Source organism: Schistocerca nitens, chromosome 1 (genome assembly GCF_023898315.1).
Source record: "Schistocerca nitens isolate TAMUIC-IGC-003100 chromosome 1, iqSchNite1.1, whole genome shotgun sequence".
In the NCBI taxonomy this organism is placed as follows: Eukaryota; Metazoa; Arthropoda; class Insecta; order Orthoptera; family Acrididae; genus Schistocerca; species Schistocerca nitens.
The window spans coordinates 498614921-498636342 of NC_064614.1; positions in this window are offsets into that span (position 1 = coordinate 498614921).

The window sequence follows — 21422 nt, forward strand, 5'->3', positions numbered from 1 at the left end:
ATCTTCTCGGGTTGTGTGAGCCCGTGGTGTAGTGGTAATCGTCGTGCATTCTAAACTTATAGTCGCCTGTTCGCGTCCAACTGCATCCTTTTATTTATTTTTTACCACATTTCGGTCTAAAGTTATGAGTCTGATTGAACATCGAAGATAATTCGCTTGACATTCTACCCACCAGCAATACCCAGTATTCCAGAAACAATTCCGCAAGACAGCTCGTGGCTGCGTCACGATCTAAACAGCTTACGCTCGAGCGTTTCCTTGCGCTGCAGCGGCTACCGGCCACCGGCCAGACGCCACCCGCCGCCTGACATCCGGCGCCGCCTATGTGAACGCGGCGCGACGCTGTCAGTGTATGTATCAACTGTCATTTCGGAATTTGATGTTCTAATTATCATCTTGCAGTTAAGCATTAGATTTTGCATACTTGAAAATCATGAACTACAGTTAAGCATTGTAAAATTGACTCGCAAGTGGAAAAAGGTGCAACATCTGCTACACAACGTTGACTTTTGGTATAACTGAGGGGTGAATGCAGAGGAGGCAGCAAGAAAGATTTGAACTGTGTGTCGAACGAGTGCTTTTGGGAAAAATACGCCAGAAAAAGATATTCTTGTTTCAACAAAGATCGTTCTGGCATGAATGATTTTCCACATAAGGAAGTCTCGACTACTGATATATGTGATAGATTACCATTTTACCATCATGCGACATTTGCATTCAGCAGGCAAAGCTCAGAAATCTGGTGTAGGAGTACTGCATGCTCTAATACGAAACAACAAAAATCAACGGAGTCACTATTATTGAACGTCATCAGGTCGCTCATGGAGCATTCCTATGCAGTACTGTCACTGGTGACGTGTTGTGATGCCTTTGTCGTTAACTTCCTAAGAAGAAATGAAAGGCTGAGCCCCACCTAAAGACGTAAACTCGAGCAAAGAGTAATGTGAACATAATGTTTTACATCTGATAGCTCCAAAAGTGTGTTTTGGGCTACGAATTCTGCCCCAAGGGGTGTGTGCAACACAGCTGGAATTTGTTGCCAACAGTAAGAAAATCGAGCACCAAAACTACATCACCTGTGCTACTGCATGATAACGCACTATGTTGATTTGAGAAACAAAACCATCCTTCAGATTGATAGGAAAGTCGTCTCTCAGGCACTTGTATCGATAGGGAAGTCCTCTCTCAATCACTTGTCACTCTCGTCATATATTCGTAAAATTTTACAATTCCCGCTCTTGATCGATCAACCGTCAAGGCAATTCTTTAATAGACAAAAATACTCTTAAAACTACACGCGTTTAATTACATCGTTAGAACCAGAAGATTTCTACGGGCGTAGAATTTGTTAACAACTTAAGCATTGTCAGATTGTTTTAGATATCGCGAAAGAAAATTCTGCTGCTGATTAATTTCTCTTTGATGATTACTGTTGCGTTTAGCAAACTAATGGAAAATTCAATTAAAATAGTCACTGTACTAATAAAAGTTAAATTCAGCTTATTACAGAAACATCACGACGGCAGTCTATATTAATAAAGCATTAACTTCAAAAACGGTTCAAATGGCTCTGAGCAAGATGGGACTTAACTTCTGAGGTCATCAGTCCCATAGAACTTAGAACTAGTTAAACCTAACCTACCTAAGGACATCACACACATCCATGCTAGAGGCAGGATTCGAACCTGCGACCGTAGTGGTTGCGCGGTTCCAGACTGTAGCGAAGCATTACGTGTCTGTAGGACGATTGAGCCTATTTTAACACGAATTAGTAGGATATTACCGACTTTTGACTTCGATAAGATCTGTATTTACTTCACTTCCTATATCATTCTCAAGTATTTCGAAAATGTGGCAATTCATAGATACAATTATGTCATCAAACAACAAAAACGATGTCAGCAAAAAATTAAAGTAGCATTATGAAATTGGCAGTACCGTAAGGTTTTCGCTCTGACACTAAGGGTTACTGAAAGTAGCAAGACGAATTTTGCTCGTGCTTTGTCCTACGATTCCCTTATTGAGTTTGTATCTGCCTGCTTGTAGCTCTGCTACAAAAGAATTAAAAATCTGGCTTCCAGCGAGTCTCGAAAGGCGAACGAAAGCAGTTTGCACCTGGTAGCCAAGCATGTTACCTGAGAATTGATTTTTTCCTAAAGTGGGAAGACATCCTTTTGAGGTTGAATTGTTGGCAAATGTCAGTCAGACGTGTGACTTTGGTCTAAGCGTTTCGGTGTGTTGAATTTGTACCAATTATTTTTCTACAGTTTTTTTCTGTCTCAAATAGAGAGTTGAAGTCTCCCATTAGTATTTTCACGTCATTTTGGTGAATTTTGCTCATAGTATTTTCGAGTGTGTTCCATAATTTTTCGACATTTTGGTGTTTTTCTTATTTTCGATGTTGGTGGGGCATGTGCATTGATGAGTGTATAATTTTTACTGGGGCTCTGGGGTGAGCATAGTCATAAGTCGATTGTGTATGGGCCTGCCGCGGTGGCCCAGCGTTTCTAGAGACTTCAGTACGGAACCGCGCATGTGCTACAGTCGCAGGTTCAAATCCCGCCTCGAGCATGGATGTGTGTGATGTCCTTAGGTTAGTTAGGTTTAAGTAGTTCTAAGTTCTAGGGGACTGATGATCTCCGCTGTTAAGTCTCATAGTGCTCAGAGCCATTTGAACCATTTGATTGTTGATGGGTGTGATTTCTTTGACAGAGTTTACGATATATTTGTGTTCGAGAAATGCGATGCCGAAGATTGGTACGCCTTTAGCTGCCTTTTGTTGTATTTTGCTCTTGAAGATGCAATGGTTTCCGAAAAGCATGGTTTCAGTGTCAGTAAGTCGTGGTTCTTGAAGAGCAAGGATGAGAATTTGTTGTCGGTCGAATTCCTTAGTGAGATTATTTAGTTTTCGCGTTTGGTTCACTGTATCAATGTTTAGTTTTCAAAAGCATGTTTTCTGCTTGTAGGGAAATTTACCAGAGATCTTCGATATTCTCTGCCGTGCTATCCTGGACTCCCCAGAATCCGAAGATCCTACTGCCGCCTATCGACAGGCGGGTTGTGTACCACCTGGGGTAAAGTTGACTTTGCTTGCACAGTTCAGGTTTGCTTGTGTGTGATTGGTTTTTCTTGGGTGATTCCAGGACCGGAGAGGACCAGAGGGTGTTGAAGCCTTTGGAAGCATATATTTCCAGCCGAGTTCATTGAGCTAACAGACGGTGACCAGAGCAGCGGTGATTTTCACTCAGACGTGTCTGGAGTTTGGGTTCAACGGATTGAGTAGCCGTTCAGGATTGTGTTAGTATATGGTTAACCCCAAGTATTTGATTTCCTCGGTACCACCCATATGGGGGAGTGTTTCTCCTGTCCATCACACGGGGTTATTATTATTATTATTATTGTCATTATGTCATCAGCAAATCCGATATGTTGTATCTTCCCACCACTGAAATAGATGTGTATTGTTCGATTCAGTATTTCCATCGCATAAATATGGGTTATAATTACGTAACATTGCTGCTAGTAGACACATTTCTCACTTTTTCTTAGACAGTTGCTACCTGTTACTCCATCATAGGAATTTATGTGCGCAGCATTGTTGCAATACACACGTTCAAATTATCCGATTTCTGTAATTTCATTTCGATACCAGATCGTTCTAATCGGATTCAGCCACTCAGTCTTAATGTGGATATCCGACTACGATTGTCATCATATCATAGGCTGGGTAAACCACATTCTTAATCGGACTGTTGAATCTAGATCAGTGCCTGAATTCTTAAACACTGTGGAAAATAATAATCCAATGAGCTTATTACAAATACGTTATTTAAATATAAATGTATGAACTAACGAGATAACAGTTTATTTACAGGAGCAGAGCCCCATCCATCATAGCTGAGCAGTGCGAGATTGGTTTCAGGGCCAAGAGAGGATAACGCTGTTGCCGTTTGTTCCACGGTCACCGAACATCAACCAGATAGAGAATATGTGGACAGAGGTAACAAGGTCATTGCCATGTGGATCTACAAATGCAAGCGACCTTTGGACGAACATAGAAAACGTATGGTGGGAAGTAAACCATCACGCTACACTGTCGACGACTTAATGAAATCAATGCCCCTACGCCTTCGAGAAATCTTACGTAATGATCGTGGGTGGGTTGGTTACTAAAACTATACTCGTCCACAAAACCCACGTGGACAATTTCTGATAATCGGTCAAGCTTTGCTTTGTCGCAGGTCCTTAGCATACAAGTCCGTTTACTTTCAGTCCCCTCCTTACAATTCTTGCAATGCAAGGTAACTGAAAAATCTCATCCACTCGACGCCAACTGAGGAATTGACTGGTGCATGTGTTATTCAACACACATTAGTTGTCACCCTCACTGGAATCACTGACTTTGTGTGTGTGTGTGTGTGTTTTCGTGTTCACGCACAATCTGAATCAATACTATTAACATTAGAGATACAACCATCAATAGATATTGCATCAAATATGACTGTAAAGTATTTTAATGCGATAGGAAGTTACAATCTGAATTTTTATCCGACCCACGCCCAGCATATTACGTTAAGTAAGATGTATTAACTCCGTAGTAACGTTAGCAGAGACAGTGCGCTCTTGTTGTCGAGGCTCGCGACAAGTGCAGCGATTAGCAGAGCCCAATGCCGCCGCGATTTGTTTATGTTGGCTGAGCGTGGACACTGCAGCAGACGCTTCGCCATAAACAGAAAGGAATCGCCTTGGCTCTTACTGCAGTGTGCGGATATCACTGCCTGCGTGTTCTTATAGTAACCAACGTGAGAATACTCACATGTGCCATATAGCAATTGTAACGGGTATCGTGTCATTAGTCATCAGAATATTAACCAGTGATGAAATGTCCACTCTATTTGAATCCCCAAAAAATATGAACCTTCTCACAAAGGAATGTGAGGTGATATCAAAATTTATCCAATATACAAAATTTAACTGCAGGGTTTCCATGTATGCAGTAGTAGCACACAAGGAAATATTATGTCTTGGAAGCGTATATTTCATTTCCTCTTCTCATATTAACGCCCTTGTTTTAGTATGAAGTGAGAAAATAAACACGAAAAACTAAAGTTCCTGAGAAGCATATAAGTCATTTCCTCTTCTCATATCGTAACTTTTGTTTTAGTATGAAATAAAAAAATAAACAGTTTAGGGTTCTGACCGATGACCCCAGAAGTTAAGTCCCATAGTGCTCAGAGCCATCTGAACTATTTTGGAAGTATACAAGTGTTTACGAACAGTAGAAGCAGCTTGCAGCGAACTGATCACTTAACCAAATGCAACATAGAGTACCTGTGTAATGAGTCATTCCAGCTGCATAGCTGAGGGTAGTATTTGTTAAGCAATTCATTGCAGAATTAATGTAATACCCGCACGATGATCTCTGTAGACATAATGTATCATTAGCAGCCCGCGAATGGAGCACTATGTTCGTTAAATCGGATTACTCAAGCTGATGCCAAATAAAGAGAAGTGACGACGCCACAACTCTATCTTTACTTAAGTAGGTAGTCAGCGCTGAAATATGTGCGCCACCTTTAACGTTACATTAAGCAGTTTGACAGCATAACCTCACCAAAACTACTGACAACCTGAACCATTATCATCACGCAGTTCTGCCTCGCAGTGATGACAAGTTGCTGATGTTTGTCAAGAATAGCGGAAAGCGCCTCTGAAGTACCATTTGCATTACGACTAGGACGGAGAGAATCCTAAATAACAGTAATAGGTCACCCAGCGAAGACAAGAGTCCACGTATTGTCTCAAGTTCTTGCAGTTTGATATTAATGCAGTTCCCGATGGTTTCACGCTAACGGGTTCTTTTGGCTATCGGAATACTCATATGGGAATTATAAAAGTGTGATTGCTAGAACGCTTAACTACCTTAATAACACCTAATTATGGATTGAATACGAATCGGAAAGCGACGTTAATTTGACGTTTCCATCCATCTCCTGACGTCTTACTGAATGAAGTCTGAAGAGCACGCACAGTTGTGTTGCCTGCCGCAAGGATTCTGTGAAGTGTTGTGGCAGCTGGCAGTCGTTCCTGAATACAGACATGTGCAAATATCCTCACTGCTCTAGGGGAACTCGTCTTTGTTACATTTTTTCCATACCGTAATTAGCACAATAACACAAGGCTTATTCTGCTGAAGAAATTGATGCCCACAAGTCCTTAAATGAGAATCTCCTAGCGGGAGTAATGCATGACAGGAAACGGACTGTTGTACAAAAGAATGGACAGTTCCCTGCCTTTTGCGTCTCCGATAGCGCCTATGATAAGAATCTGGTGTCTTATTATGCTTCAGAACCCTAAACTGTTTATTTTTTTATTTCATACTAAAACAAAAGTTACGATATGAGAAGAGGAAATGACTTATATGCTTCTCAGGAACTTTAGTTTTTCGTGTTTATTTTCTCACTTCATACTAAAACAAGGGCGTTAATATGAGAAGAGGAAATGAAATATACGCTTCCAAGACATAATATTTCCTTGTGTGCTACTACTGCATACATGGAAACCCTGCAGTTAAATTTTGTATATTGGATAAATTTTGATATCACCTCACATTCCTTTGTGAGAAGGTTCATATTTTTTTGGGATTCAAATAGAGTGGACATTTCATCACTGGTTAATATTCTGATGACTAATGACACGATACCCGTTACAATTGCTATATGGCACATGTGAGTATTCTCACGTTGGTTACTATAAGAACACGCAGGCAGTGATATCCGCACACTGCAGTAAGAGCCAAGGCGATTCCTTTCTGTTTATGGCGAAGCGTCTGCTGCAGTGTCCACGCTCAGCCAACATAAACAAATCGCGGCGGCATTGGGCTCTGCTAATCGCTGCACTTGTCGCGAGCCTCGACAACAAGAGCGCACTGTCTCTGCTAACGTTACTATGGAGTTAATACATCTTACTTAACGTAATATGCTGGGCGTGGGTTGGATAAAAATTCAGATTGTAACTTCCTATCGCATTAAAATACTTTACAGTCATATTTGATGCAATATCTATTGATGGTTGTATCTCTAATGTTAATAGTATTGATTCAGATTGTGCGTGAACACGAAAACACACACACACACACACAAAGTCAGTGATTCCAGTGAGGGTGACAACTAATGTGTGTTGAATAACACATGCACCAGTCAATTCCTCAGTTGGCGTCGAGTGGATGAGATTTTTCAGTTACCTTGCATTGCAAGAATTGTAAGGAGGGGACTGAAAGTAAACGGACTTGTATGCTAAGGACCTGCGACAAAGCAAAGCTTGACCGATTATCAGAAATTGTCCACGTGGGTTTTGTGGACGAGTATAGTTTTAGTAACCAACCCACCCACGATCATTACGTAAGATTTCTCGAAGGCGTAGGGGCATTGATTTCATTAAGTCGTCGACAGTGTAGCGTGATGGTTTACTTCCCACCATACGTTTTCTATGTTCGTCCAAAGGTCGCTTGCATTTGTAGATCCACATGGCAATGACCTTGTTACCTCTGTCCACATATTCTCTATCTGGTTGATGTTCGGTGACCGTGGAACAAACGGCAACAGCGTTATCCTCTCTTGGCCCTGAAACCAATCTCGCACTGCTCAGCTATGATGGATGGGGCTCTGCTCCTGTAAATAAACTGTTATCTCGTTAGTTCATATACTTATATTTAAATAACGTATTTGTAATAAGCTCATTGGATTATTATTTTCCACAGTGTTTAAGAATTCAGGCACTGATCTAGATTCAACAGTCCGATTAAGAATGTGGTTTACCCAGCCTATGATATGATGACAATCGTAGTCGGATATCCACATTAAGACTGAGTGGCTGAATCCGATTAGAACGATCTGGTATCGAAATGAAATTACAGAAATCGGATAATTTGAACGTGTGTATTGCAACAATGCTGCGCACATAAATTCCTATGATGGAGTAACAGGTAGCAACTGTCTAAGAAGAAGTGAGAAATGTGTCTACTAGCAGCAATGTTACGTAATTATAACCCATATTTATGCGATGGAAATACTGAATCGAACAATACACATCTATTTCAGTGGTGGGAAGATACAACATATCGGATTTGCTGATGACATAATGACAATAATAATAATAATAATAACCCCGTGTGATGGATAGGAGAAACACTCCCCCATATGGGTGGTACCGAGGAAATCAAATACTTGGGGTTAACCATATACTAACACAATCCTGAACGGCTACTCAATCCGTTGAACCCAAACTCCAGACACGTCTGAGTGAAAATCACCGCTGCTCTGGTCACCGTCTGTTAGCTCAATGAACTCGGCTGGAAATATATGCTTCCAAAGGCTTCAACACCCTCTGGTCCTCTCCGGTCCTGGAATCACCCAAGAAAAACCAATCACACACAAGCAAACCTGAACTGTGCAAGCAAAGTCAACTTTACCCCAGGTGGTACACAACCCGCCTGTCGATAGGCGGCAGTAGGATCTTCGGATTCTGGGGAGTCCAGGATAGCACGGCAGAGAATATCGAAGATCTCTGGTAAATTTCCCTACAAGCAGAAAACATGCTTTTGAAAACTAAACATTGATGCAGTGAACCAAACGCGAAAACTAAATAATCTCACTAAGGCATTCGACCGACAACAAATTCTCATCCTTGCTCTTCAAGAACCACGACTTACTGACACTGAAGCCATGCTTTTCGGAAACCATTGCATCTTCAAGAGCAAAATACAACAAAAGGCAGCTAAAGGCGTACCAATCTTCGGCATCGCATTTCTCGAACACAAATATATCGTAAACTCTGTCAAAGAAATCACACCCATCAACAATCAAATGGTTCAAATGGCTCTGAGCACTATGAGACTTAACAGCGGAGGTCATCAGTCCCCTAGAACTTAGAACTACTTAAACCTAACTAACCTAAGGACATCACACACATCCATGCTCGAGGCAGGATTTGAACCTGCGACTGTAGCACATGCGCGGTTCCGTACTGAAGTCTCTAGAAACGCTGGGCCACCGCGGCAGGCCCATACACAATCGACTTATGACTATGCTCACCCCAGAGCCCCAGTAAAAATTATACACTCATCAATGCACATGCCCCACCAACATCGAAAATAAGAAAAACACCAAAATGTCGAAAAATTATGGAACACACTCGAAAATACTATGAGCAAAATTCACCAAGATGACGTGAAAATACTAATGGGAGACTTCAACTCTCTATTTGAGACAGAAAAAAACTGTAGAAAAATAATTGGTACAAATTCAACACACCGAAACGCTTAGACCAAAGTCACACGTCTGACTGACATTTGCCAACAATTCAACCTCAAAAGGATGTCTTCCCACTTTAGGAAAAAATCAATTCTCAGGTAACATGCTTGGCTACCAGGTGCAAACTGCTTTCGTTCGCCTTTCGAGACTCGCTGGAAGCCAGATTTTTAATTCTTTTGTAGCAGAGCTACAAGCAGGCAGATACAAACTCAATAAGGGAATCGTAGGACAAAGCACGAGCAAAATTCGTCTTTCTACTTTCAGTAACCCTTAGTGTCAGAGCGAAAACCTTACGGTACTGCCAATTTCATAATGCTACTTTAATTTTTTGCTGACATCGTTTTTGTTGTTTGATGACATAATTGTATCTATGAATTGCCACATTTTCGAAATACTTGAGAATGATATAGGAAGTGAAGTAAATACAGATCTTATCGAAGTCAAAAGTCGGTAATATCCTACTAATTCGTGTTAAAATAGGCTCAATCGTCCTACAGACACGTAATGCTTCGCTACAGTCTGGAACCGCGCGACCACTACGGTCGCAGGTTCGAATCCTGCCTCGAGCATGGATGTGTGTGATGTCCTTAGGTTGGTTAGGTTTAACTAGTTCTAAGTTCTATGGGACTGATGACCTCAGAAGTTAAGTCCCATCTTGCTCAGAGCCATTTGAACCGTTTTTGAAGTTAATGCTTTATTAATATAGACTGCCGTCGTGATGTTTCTGTAATAAGCTGAATTTAACTTTTATTAGTACAGTGACTATTTTAATTGAATTTTCCATTAGTTTACTAAACGCAACAGTAATCATCAAAGAGAAATTAATCAGCAGCAGAATTTTCTTTCGCGATATCTAAAACAATCTGACAATGCTTAAGTTGTTAACAAATTCTACGCCCGTAGAAATCTACTGGTTCTAACGATGTAATTAAACGCGTGTAGTTTTAAGAGTATTTTTGTCTGTTAAAGAATTGCCTTGACGGTTGATCGATCAAGAGCGGGAATGGTAAAATTTTACGAATATATGACGAGAGTGACAAGTGCTTGAGAGAGGACTTCCCTATCGATACAAGTGCCTGAGAGACGACTTTCCTATCAATCTGAAGGATAGTTTTGTTTCTCAAATCAACATAGTGCGTTATCATGCAGTAGCACAGGTGATGTAGTTTTGGTGCTCGATTTTCTTACTGTTGGCAACAAATTCCGGCTGTGTTGCACACACCCCTTGGGGCAGAATTCGTAGCCCAAAACACACTTTTGGAGCTATCAGATGTAAAACATTATGTTCACATTACTCTTTGGTCGAGTTTACGTCTTTAGGTGGGGCTCAGCCTTTCATTTCTTCTTAGGAAGTTAACGACAAAGGCATCATAACACGTCACCAGTGACAGTACTGCATAGGAATGCTCCATGAGCGGCCTGATGACGTTCAATAATAGTGACTCCGTTGATTTTTGTTGTTTCGTATTAGAGCATGCAGTACTCCTACACCAGACTTCTGAGCTTTGCCTGCTGAATGCAAATGTCGCATGATGGCAAAATGGTAATCTATCACATATATCAGTAGTCGAGACTTCCTTATGTGGAAAATCATTCATGCCAGAACGATCTTTGTTGAAACTAGAATATCTTTTTCTGGCGTATTTTTCCCAAAAGCACTCGTTCGACACACAGTTCAAATCTTTCTTGCTGCCTCCTCTGCATTCACCCCTCAGTTATACCAAAAGTCAACGTTGTGTAGCAGATGTTGCACCTTTTTCCACTTGCGAGTCAATTTTACAATGCTTAACTGTAGTTCATGATTTTCAAGTATGCAAAATCTAATGCTTAACTGCAAGATGATAATTAGAACATCAAATTCCGAAATGACAGTTGATACATACACTGACAGCGTCGCGTCGCGTTCACATAGGCGGCGCCGGATGTCAGGCGGCGGGTGGCGTCTGGCCGGTGGCCGGTAGCCGCTGCAGCGCGAGGAAACGCTCGAGCGTAAGCTGTTTAGATCGTGACGCAGCCACGAGCTGTCTTGCGGAATTGTTTCTGGAATACTGGGTATTGCTGGTGGGTAGAATGTCAAGCGAATTATCTTCGATGTTCGATCAGACTCATAACTTTAGACCGAAATGTGGTAAAAAATAAATAAAAGGATGCAGTTGGACGCGAACAGGCGACTATAAGTTTAGAATGCATGACGATTACCACTACACCACGGCTCACACAACCCGAGAAGATCTCGGAAGTAGACAACACTTCCTCCTAACACTTCCGCATCTTACAGTGTTGCCAGATTGTGCAGATCGCCGGACTTACAGTTGTCAGGGGCGGTCAGTTTTATTGGCCTCCTTAAGTGAACGACTCGGACTTAGTCTGTGTGGCGGCCAGCCGGCGGCCAGTTTTTATGTCTAAGACTGTACATCACCTAAACACGTCATTTTGAAACTGTCCTGCAGCTATGCTATCTGTCGGAACTGACGAAACTTTGTGCGCTCATTCAGATGACTTCAGATAATAAATACTTAACGTTTAGCATTCGTAGCATTGTTTTCGCCTGAGAAAAAAAATGCGGTGCATTACTTTCTGGGGAACCCTTGTCATTGCTATGCCGGTTTCGGGCACTTAGAACTCTTCTTCAAATGATTGCACCTGTCGCATCATTTGCGAGCATCAACAATGCCATGGTCATGTGGTTCATAGTGCTTGTACAAAATCAGAGGTCAGCACAGGAATATTCAAGGATGTGAAAGAACATGAGATGGCGGCTGCAATACTGCTGCAAGAACTTCACAGAATATTGAAAGTGCTAAGCTGAAACGTTGATACGAAGTGTGTGAAACAGGCGACGTTCCCTCCTAACTATTGAGTTTCTTGGGAGAACCACTGATGACAAAACTGTTGTTGCTATGAGGGGTGTATGAGACAAGCGAAAAGTCTCTCTCAGACTTTAAGCAGAATGTAATGATCTGGAAGTCAAAGTAGGAAGCTGCAGACAGGTGTTACTTTCACCAAACAATCAATTTAATATGTCACGGTCACAAAATAATAACACAAATTATGCACAGAAAAGTGGATGGGCTGCTGGAAGCCGAGCTCGGGCGGGAGTGCCTGAGTTTTGGAAAAGTGTATGAATATGCGAGACATTAGTAACCCTACAACTTACGTTAGAATGTAGCTGAAATAAGTGAAACTACATTTATAGCATTCGTAGATTTAGAAAAAGCTTCTAATAATATTGACCGTAATATAATCCATGACATTCCGAAATTGTCAGAGGTAAAATAAAAAGGACCGAAAGCTACTCTAAAATTGCCAAATTTAGTATCATAGACATAAATTTAAGTGTTAGGATGACTTTCCCGCGACAATTTATCTTGAGTGTAACGATATGTAAAAATGAAACGTTGGTGTTAAACAGTGCAGAGAAGAGGAGAACAGAATGTTTTGAAGTGTGGTGTTACAGAAGAATGTTGGACATTACCTGGTTATATTGGATGACTGATGAGGGCAAACGTGTCTAGATGGGAAGAAATTAAATGTACGGCACAACTTAACTCAAAAAAGGGACCGATTGAAAGGACACATCGTTCACCATCAATGAACAGTCAATTTGGTAATGGAGGGCTTTGCGAGGGATAAAAATTGTAGAGGTAGTCAAGCACTTGACGACAGTAATCAGCTGCAAGTAGATGTACGTCGGTGTAGTTTTGCAGAGATGAAGAGGCTTTCGAGTATAGGCTAGTGCCAAACCAGTCTTCAGAATAAAGATGACTACAAAAACACTACCGCTATATTAAGATCCTTTGCAATTTGCCTCACTTCCCTTAAGGTACAAAACAAACAGACTGGATTGTCATTCATGAAGTAAAATGTTTTGAAGAACCATACGTTGCTCCCACGATACTGACATCCTAGTAAACGATGCAGAAGTCATCCAAGCGAACATTACTGTATAGATACACACAGTAGCAACGCTTGCGTGAAACAAACCACACCAGGATGTCCGTACAACATACGGCCACAGACAAACTTGACTCCTCTTTCTTGAAGCATTAGGAACGAGAGTAAGTATTTTTACTTCAAAGTGAAATTTCAGGAGGCCAATAACTGCAATTAAGAACAAGACATTTATTATCATGGCCGTAACCCAGTCACAATATTCACGGACAGACGAAGAGTTTCCGCCTGTAACAGCGGCAGTGAACCCACACAGGCCGGATACTGGGAACACAACAACCTCGCCCACAAATTTTCATTCCACTGGTCATACGTCAGAGAAGAAATATAACAAGACAACTCCGCAGAGAACAAACTCCGCCTAGGCTGCACAGTCTATCGTGCTCCCTTCGCTGTCGCCGCATTCTTTCTCTTGTAATGCCTCCATATAAATATGTATAAACCAAATTCGTAAGATTAACTGACCGTGACTATGTTGGAGTTCGTTGCTATAAATAAAAGAAAACAAGATAACATAAAATGTCCCTTCTCTGGCACTATCCGTTATAGTATTCTGTATTTTTTTTTTCTTTATGTTTCTTGGTAGCAAGATCGTTCGTTTTGTGTAGTGGATAGAAGATTTTTCAAAAATTATACTTCCAGTGTAGTCATTAGCTGTTTCGGTCAGATAACAGCTTCTTGTTTTTACGCAAGACTGCAAATATGTTCCCGTCGGGTTTTTTAGTTCAAATCATCCCATTATGCAATTTTCGTGTGGTTTAGTTTCCTGTTCACGTGGATATTACTTCAAATATCAGATCAACAAATATGTTTCAGAAAAGGACATTCAGTTTCAAAATAATCATAATAATAAGTTTCAGGAGTGCTCCAGAGCAGACATACGACCGCTGTTCTCTATATACACAAATGATTTGTCGCACAGGGTGAGCAACAATCTGCGCCTGTTACCTGATGATGATGTAGAGTACGGGAAGGTATCGTCGTTGAATGACCGTCGGAGGATACAAGAGGACTTAAATAAAATTTCTAATTGGTATCATGAATGGTATCTAGGTGTAAATGTACACAAATATAACTTAATGCAGATGTGTAGAAAAAGCAAACCCGTAATGTTAGAATACGACATTAGTACTGCGTTGCTTGGCATAGCCACGTTCATTATATATCTAGGTGTAACGCTGTTAAGCTATATGAAAGGGAACGGACATTTAAGGACTATAGCAGTAGGGAAAGCGAATTGTTGACTACGGTTTATTGGCAGAATTTTACGAAAGTGCGGTTCATTTGTAAAGCAGACCGCATATAGGACACTATTGCGACAATTCGAGTATTTCGGATCCCCATTAGGTCAGATACTCGAACATCGCGCACGTATTACGGAGATGCTCCGTGAACTCAAACGGAAGTTCCTGAAATAGAGGTGACGTTCTTTTCGAGGAACACTATTCAGAAAATTGAGAGAACCGGCATTTGAAGCTGACTGCAGTACGATTATACACCCACGAATGGACCACGAAGATAAGAAATGAGAAATCAGTGTTTGTACGGAGGCATGTACGAGTAGACAGTTGTTTTTCCGAAAAAATCATATTAACACCGTGAGGTGCTAGTAGAATACTTTATTTATACAGCCAACTTCAGTCGACTGACCATCATCAGGTTCCTATGTGCCAAATAAAATAATACGTAAGTTATATTGCGGGATTAAGCTATCACGAATCTTTTAACTGATTACAGTGTTAACAACAATGTAGGAAAAGACATGTTGCTACTTACTATAAAGAAGACGCGCCAAGTTGCAGACAGTTACAGTTAAAAGACAGTTACATAAAGCCTTTGGCCACAGCCTTCATCAGTAAAACACACACACAATCAAGCACATCTCCGCACACATGACGGCCAACTCCAGCATCTCGCGCCGTAGTGTCTTTTAAGTGTGTCTGTCTGCATAGTGACGTTCCTTCTTTACGATAAGTAGCGAACTGTCTTTTGCTACATTGTTAATATTCCTACCGGGTGTTTCCATTGTTTAAAATGTTAACAATACACATGTAATGGAATGTCACATACTCACTTGAAAGTATTGGCAGCAACATATTAGGTGAAATAAAAAATTGTTTTCATAAGGTGATAAAACCATGAATAACACACTGGAAATAAAAATATACCATAACACAGAACTGTGAGTCATTACAGAAACCACATACCATAAAGACGTAATAGGAACAATTAGTGAACGTACATTAGCTTAACTCTTCATACAGTCGGCTGCGGTGGCCGTGCGGTTCTCGGCGCTGCAGTCCGGAACCGCGGGACTGCTACGGTCGCAGGTTCGAATCCTGCCTCGGGCATGGATGTGTGTGATGTCCTTACGTTAGTTAGGTTTAAGTAGTTCTAAGTTCTAGGGGACTGATGATCTAAGATGCTAAGTCCCATAGTGCTCAGAGCCATTTTTAACTCTTCATACAACATGTCTCTGTGTCCGTAAAAATCCTCAACTGGTCATGCATTACATGCAACTGCCGCTTTAGCATATTATGCGATATGCTGATATAACCATTTTTCCATGAAACTGGACGTGTTACTTACGTTACCTATATTAGCCAATTCAGATAGGCGTACATTGTATCTGTATGTACCGTTTGTGCAATAAAAGTTACCGTACCATGAAAGCAGCATAAATATGAACATGACTACAACTTGTTTTACACTAGTGCTCATGAGAACATGTGGGCCATTGGTACTCCCCCTTTTGTTTTCTGTCACCGCAACTGTGATTGTAACACGTAAAAATTGCTACTAGATGCAACACATAAACACCTGTTATGATTTTCACATGTACTTATCGTAGCAGACTACACATAGCTTAGTAACCGTAAGATTCTAGTCATTGTCGGTGTATATATAGCTCTATGACCATCTCTGGATCCACCAGTAGAAAGTGATCAGCCGGTCAGCCCCCTCTTCGTGGTATTACGGCTCTGTTCACAGAGTTGTCGCCGATGACAGTTTTAACATGAATGTGTACTCGCCTAGCACAGTTTTTATTCATTGACGACGCAGTTTATATTACGACATGATAACAGCTAACTCAGTACAGATGTGAACCATCTTCGTCTTTATGGTATGTGGTTTTCGTAATGAGTCACATCACTGTGTATTATTCATTGTTTCATCACCTGATGAAAGCGATTTTATATTTCGCCTAACATGGCCAATGGCCCTGCCGCAGTGGTAACAGCGGTTCCCCTCAGGTCAACGAAGTTAAGCGCTGTCTGGCTGGGCTAGCACTTAGATGGTGACCATCCAGTCTGCTGAGGGCTGTTGGCAACTGTTGTGCACTCAGCCCTTGTGAGGTAAACTGAGGAGCTACTTGATTGAGAAGTAGCGGCTCCGGTCTCGTAAACTGACATACGGTCGGGAGAGCGGTGTATTGACCACATACCCCTCCATATCGGTATCCAGTCACGGCTGTGGGCAGAGGATGACACGGCAGCGGGTCGGCACCGTTGGACCTTCATGGCCTGTTCGGGCGAAGTTTAGTTTTAGTTCGCCTAACATGATGCTATAAATACTTTTATGTATGTGACATTCCATTAAGTGTGCTTTGTTAACATTTGCGTCAGTTAACAGCTTCGTGACAGTTTAAGCCTCTAATGTTACTTACGTCTTATTTTATTTGGAAAATGGGAACCTGATGATGGTCAGACGACTGAAAAAGGTTGTATAAATAAAGTATTTTACAAACAGCTCAAGGAGATAACATGCCATTTTCAAATATGTAAGAGCTGTAGGGCATCATCTCCTAACAATATAGTCGTATTTCCTTCGCTATATTTACGAATGGAACAAGAAAGGAATAATTAGTAAACGCATGGGGTACTCTCCACCACGCACCCTACGAATACCGAATATGCATGTAGATGAAGATGTAGAATTTCTTTTGAATGTTTCTTCTGAAGTACGGTTTATTCGTTTTCTTGTTACAGATGACTGATGTCTTCACGATTTCGCATCCTTCCGATAAACCATCAACTGTATCTTTCGACAAACAAACAAACATCAACTCTTTATATGTATATACGTTGCAGAGTTTCATTATAATGATATTTATTGTTTCATTTTCTGTTTATTCTTAGAGAACCGCAAAGAATCTGTTGACAATCCAGCTACCGTCTTCTCGCGGTCGTTGGCCATCGCGATGGCCCATCCAGCAGAGATACGTCTCAAGTGAAAAAAACGATATTGGCTTGTCGCGATTCCCACCAACTCCATATTCACATGAAAGAAATAAGGAAAGGCATTGGGTTACGAAGGTACTGAAATATGATAAACGTAAATACAGGGTGGTTATAAATGAACTTTCGCTGCTTGAGAGGGCCCCCATTAAAAAACGAGTGATCATAGGATAACGAAACATAGAGGAAACATTTGTAAGGACATGTGAAACAGAAGTAACGAGTAAACAACTTAAAGAAACACATTTTAATTTAATGTAGGTGCCGTGTGCGTACGTTGCAGTTTATAAACGTTGCTCAGTATGACGACCATCTGCATCCACGATAGCCTGGAACCACACTAAAGATACCATTTCACAATTGTTCGCAACACTTTTCGAACAGTGGATCGTGGACAACTCAGCTGTCGTGACACAGCTCTGAATTGCCTAAAGATCGCACACTGTTCCCAGCATTCTCAGCCATGGCAACAAAAACTCCTTCAACAATTTGTGGCACAGCTGGCGCTCGGCCTCTCCTAGGAATAATAATTCTCAAATCGCCAGTTAATTCGAACCTCCCAATGCTGTTCCTCAACCCTGGAGGGAAAAGAGAACCTCTTAGTACTCCTTTAATGCGTCGATACTCACGAAGAGCATTAGGACTACTGCTGTTGTTTTGATAAAGCAGCTTTACGAGTGCAGCCCTGCTCACCTTGTCCATTCCCGTGTCGAGTGTCTGCAACTGTTATGCACACTGATGCTTGTTGTTTCAACCCTACGACGCCGTATCAGTATCAGTATCGACGTCTAACAACAAGTCATGACACTTCTGACCACTCCTTTTCACGTCTGTCCGATATCAGCAAAAACACCCTGTGAGTGCGTTCGCGTCGCTAGAAACAGTGACTGGGATTAGGAGTGGACCGTTATTCTAGGATAGAGCACATTGGTGTTTAGCTGTAAAATTGGTTTGTTCTTATTTTGTTGTTAAAGAAGCACACGAGTTTACATAGATTGTGACATGACAATTTCAGGACAGTTCTCAATATAACGCATTACCTCCTGTTTAGCAGAAATAACACTTAACACAACAATGTCAAATTTAAATGGCTCAAATGGCTCTGAGCACTATGGGACTTAACTTCTGAGGTCATCAGTCCTCTAGAACTTAGAACTACTTAAACCTAACTAACCTAAGGACATCACACACATCCATGCCCGAGGCAGGATTCGAACCTGCGACCGTAGCGGTCGCGCGGTTCCAGACTGTAGCGCCTAGAACCGCTCGGCCACTCCGGCCGGCTCAAATGTAAATAGAAGGTTCTCTACAAGATTTTTCTCACATCTACACACTGAATTTGGCCAATATTACGACAAATCATCCGATTATGGTTCTGAGTTCGGTACTATTTAGGATGACAATCAAGTCTACGGAGGATGGTTAGTTTTTGTGACAACATGAGCAAAAGATTAGTCAAAGTAGCTCAAGTTCACAGTGGATGCAAGCTGGTGAAGCAACACGTTCACGCCTCTGCCAGCGGCATTTACCTTTTAGCTGCGATGTGCTGTCTGCTGCATGGCTGCCCTAGCCCTGTGAAAATCCTGTAAAAAGCTAATCAAAATCTTTACTGACTTTATCAGCTGAAACTGTATTATGTTTCTCGTTAAACGAGAAAACATGCACTCATCCCTAGTCTGGAAAATATGGCGATATACACGTGCACAGATGGTGCAGCATGTAGCCGGCCGGTGTAGCTGAGCAGTTCTAGGTGCTTCAGTCTGGAACCGCGCGACCACTGCGGTCGCAGGTTCGAATCCTGCCTCGGGCATTGATGTGTGTGCTGTCCTTAGGTTACTTAGGTTTAAGTAGTTCTAAGTTCTAGGAAACTGACGACCTCAGATGTTAAGTCACATAGTGCTTAGAGCCATTTGAACCATTTTTTGCAGCATGTATACTTCAATGTCCTCTCAGTTCTCACAAGAACAATTAACTGAGTGACTGTTTCGTTTCTCCACTGTCGGAGCTCAACGACTCTTCAGTTAATTTCTAGCTGAATGTCATACAGAGCGTGATGCGCCCTCTTCTACACTTGATGCTGGTTCAGAGGTGAGTCTCCGAAGTTTTCAGTGTTGTGTCTTTCGTAGCAAACTGTCCTCCATCTGTGTCCTTTCGTGCTTAACGTCATGGCTTTGTCAGACCAATGGGAGCGTTCCTTTCATCCTGTGGAAACTACCTCTGCCAATCACAAAGGGCCTACCTTTAAACTGCATCGAAATATCGCCCCTTTTTACTCCTTCTGAGTTTATTTGAGCCAATCGGACATTTTGTGCCAGATCCTGAAGCCTATAAGTTACACGTGTACATCACAAGCATACCACGGGCAATTCACGTGATCAACTGCGTCCATAGATGTATCGTCCGGCGCGTTCATTGTCCCTCTTGCTGTAGGTCACCAACCCGTTTTAAAAGCCTTCCATTGTACGTGGGCCGTGACAGTGCAACTTGCGTCTGTCCACAAACTAAAACGTTTCTTCCTGCAGCTTTTTTCACCTTTTACCCATTGACATGCAGGATTTGGTTTGGTGTGTTAATACCAGCGAATCAAGTGGCATCCCTTTGCATTACATACTGTGCATTTTGATAGGCAATTCTGCTCATTATTGCCGAAGTATATGAGGTGACACATTCATCTACTTGTTGCGCTGTATGAAATCTCATGTAACGTGCGAAACTGACATTCATTCAAGCTGCCACCTTACACACAAACACTACTAACAACACAAATTCTGCAGTGCACAGTCTGAACACCATTCATTGGAAGATCGGCACCCACAAATATTTTTCCGTCTAAACTGGCTTAAGTATCGAAAGGTTAAGTATAACCACCCTGCAGACTAATATATTAAAATATGAATGTTCGTGTGCCATCGTTCAGGCAGAATAGACAGGTTGTTGCCAGTAGTATTCATTACACAGCGAGTCACGGTCAGGTAATCACATGAAGACCTATCATCACATACGTAGATTGTTTTCGAAAGCACTACACATAGATTTCAGAAGCCGGTATCACCAGCATCTGTGTAAACTGATGTATCACCTATCAACAACACAGGCCCAAAGTGTCAATCAACAGTTGTTGAGATCATTTATAACATTATTGTGATTATCGATTCTGGTTGGTAATATTTTACAGCTGAAAGAAAGACCTGTAAAAATCCAGGAAGGAGAGTTTCGGGCAATTTATCCCTTTCAAAAGCGAAAGTCCCAGTGTTTCCACACGTTCTTCATTATAGTTGTGTAACACCTGTTCCACCAGTACTCTCCACACTGTATCCTTTCAAGTGTGCATTTCATGGGTAATCTGATGGGCGAGTGGTCGGCCACATGACCCAACACTATCTCCTCAAAGACTGGTGTTCACACATGTTCTAAACACGCCTCTGGTTGGTAATAAGTGAATGCTATGTTGGCATTGTGTGCACGATTCCAATTTCGATGTGCTCAGTGACGGAAACGTGGCTGAATAGCCGCACGGAGTGGCTGTGCGGTTAGAGGCATCATGTCACGGTTTGTGCGGCCCCTCCTGCCAGAGGTTCGAGTCATCCCTCGGGCGTTGGTGTGTGTGTTGTTCCTAGCAAAAGTTAGTTTCAGTTAGTTTAAGTAGTGTGTAAGTCTAGAGACCGATGACCTCAGCAGTTTGGTCCCTTAGGAATTCACACACTAGTTTGTGGCTGAATCCTACAGACGCTTTCCACATATCCGGTGTCCAAAGCAATCGGAAGTTACCGAGGGGGGACGGGATGCAGTGTAGTAGGATAGATCTAAATGCACAGACTTTGGCAAAAAAAGGGGGAGAGAGCGGAATTTACTATTAGGAGGTCCAATGCACACCATACTCTGTAGAACTGTAGGAGGGAAAAGTAACGATGATCATATTACA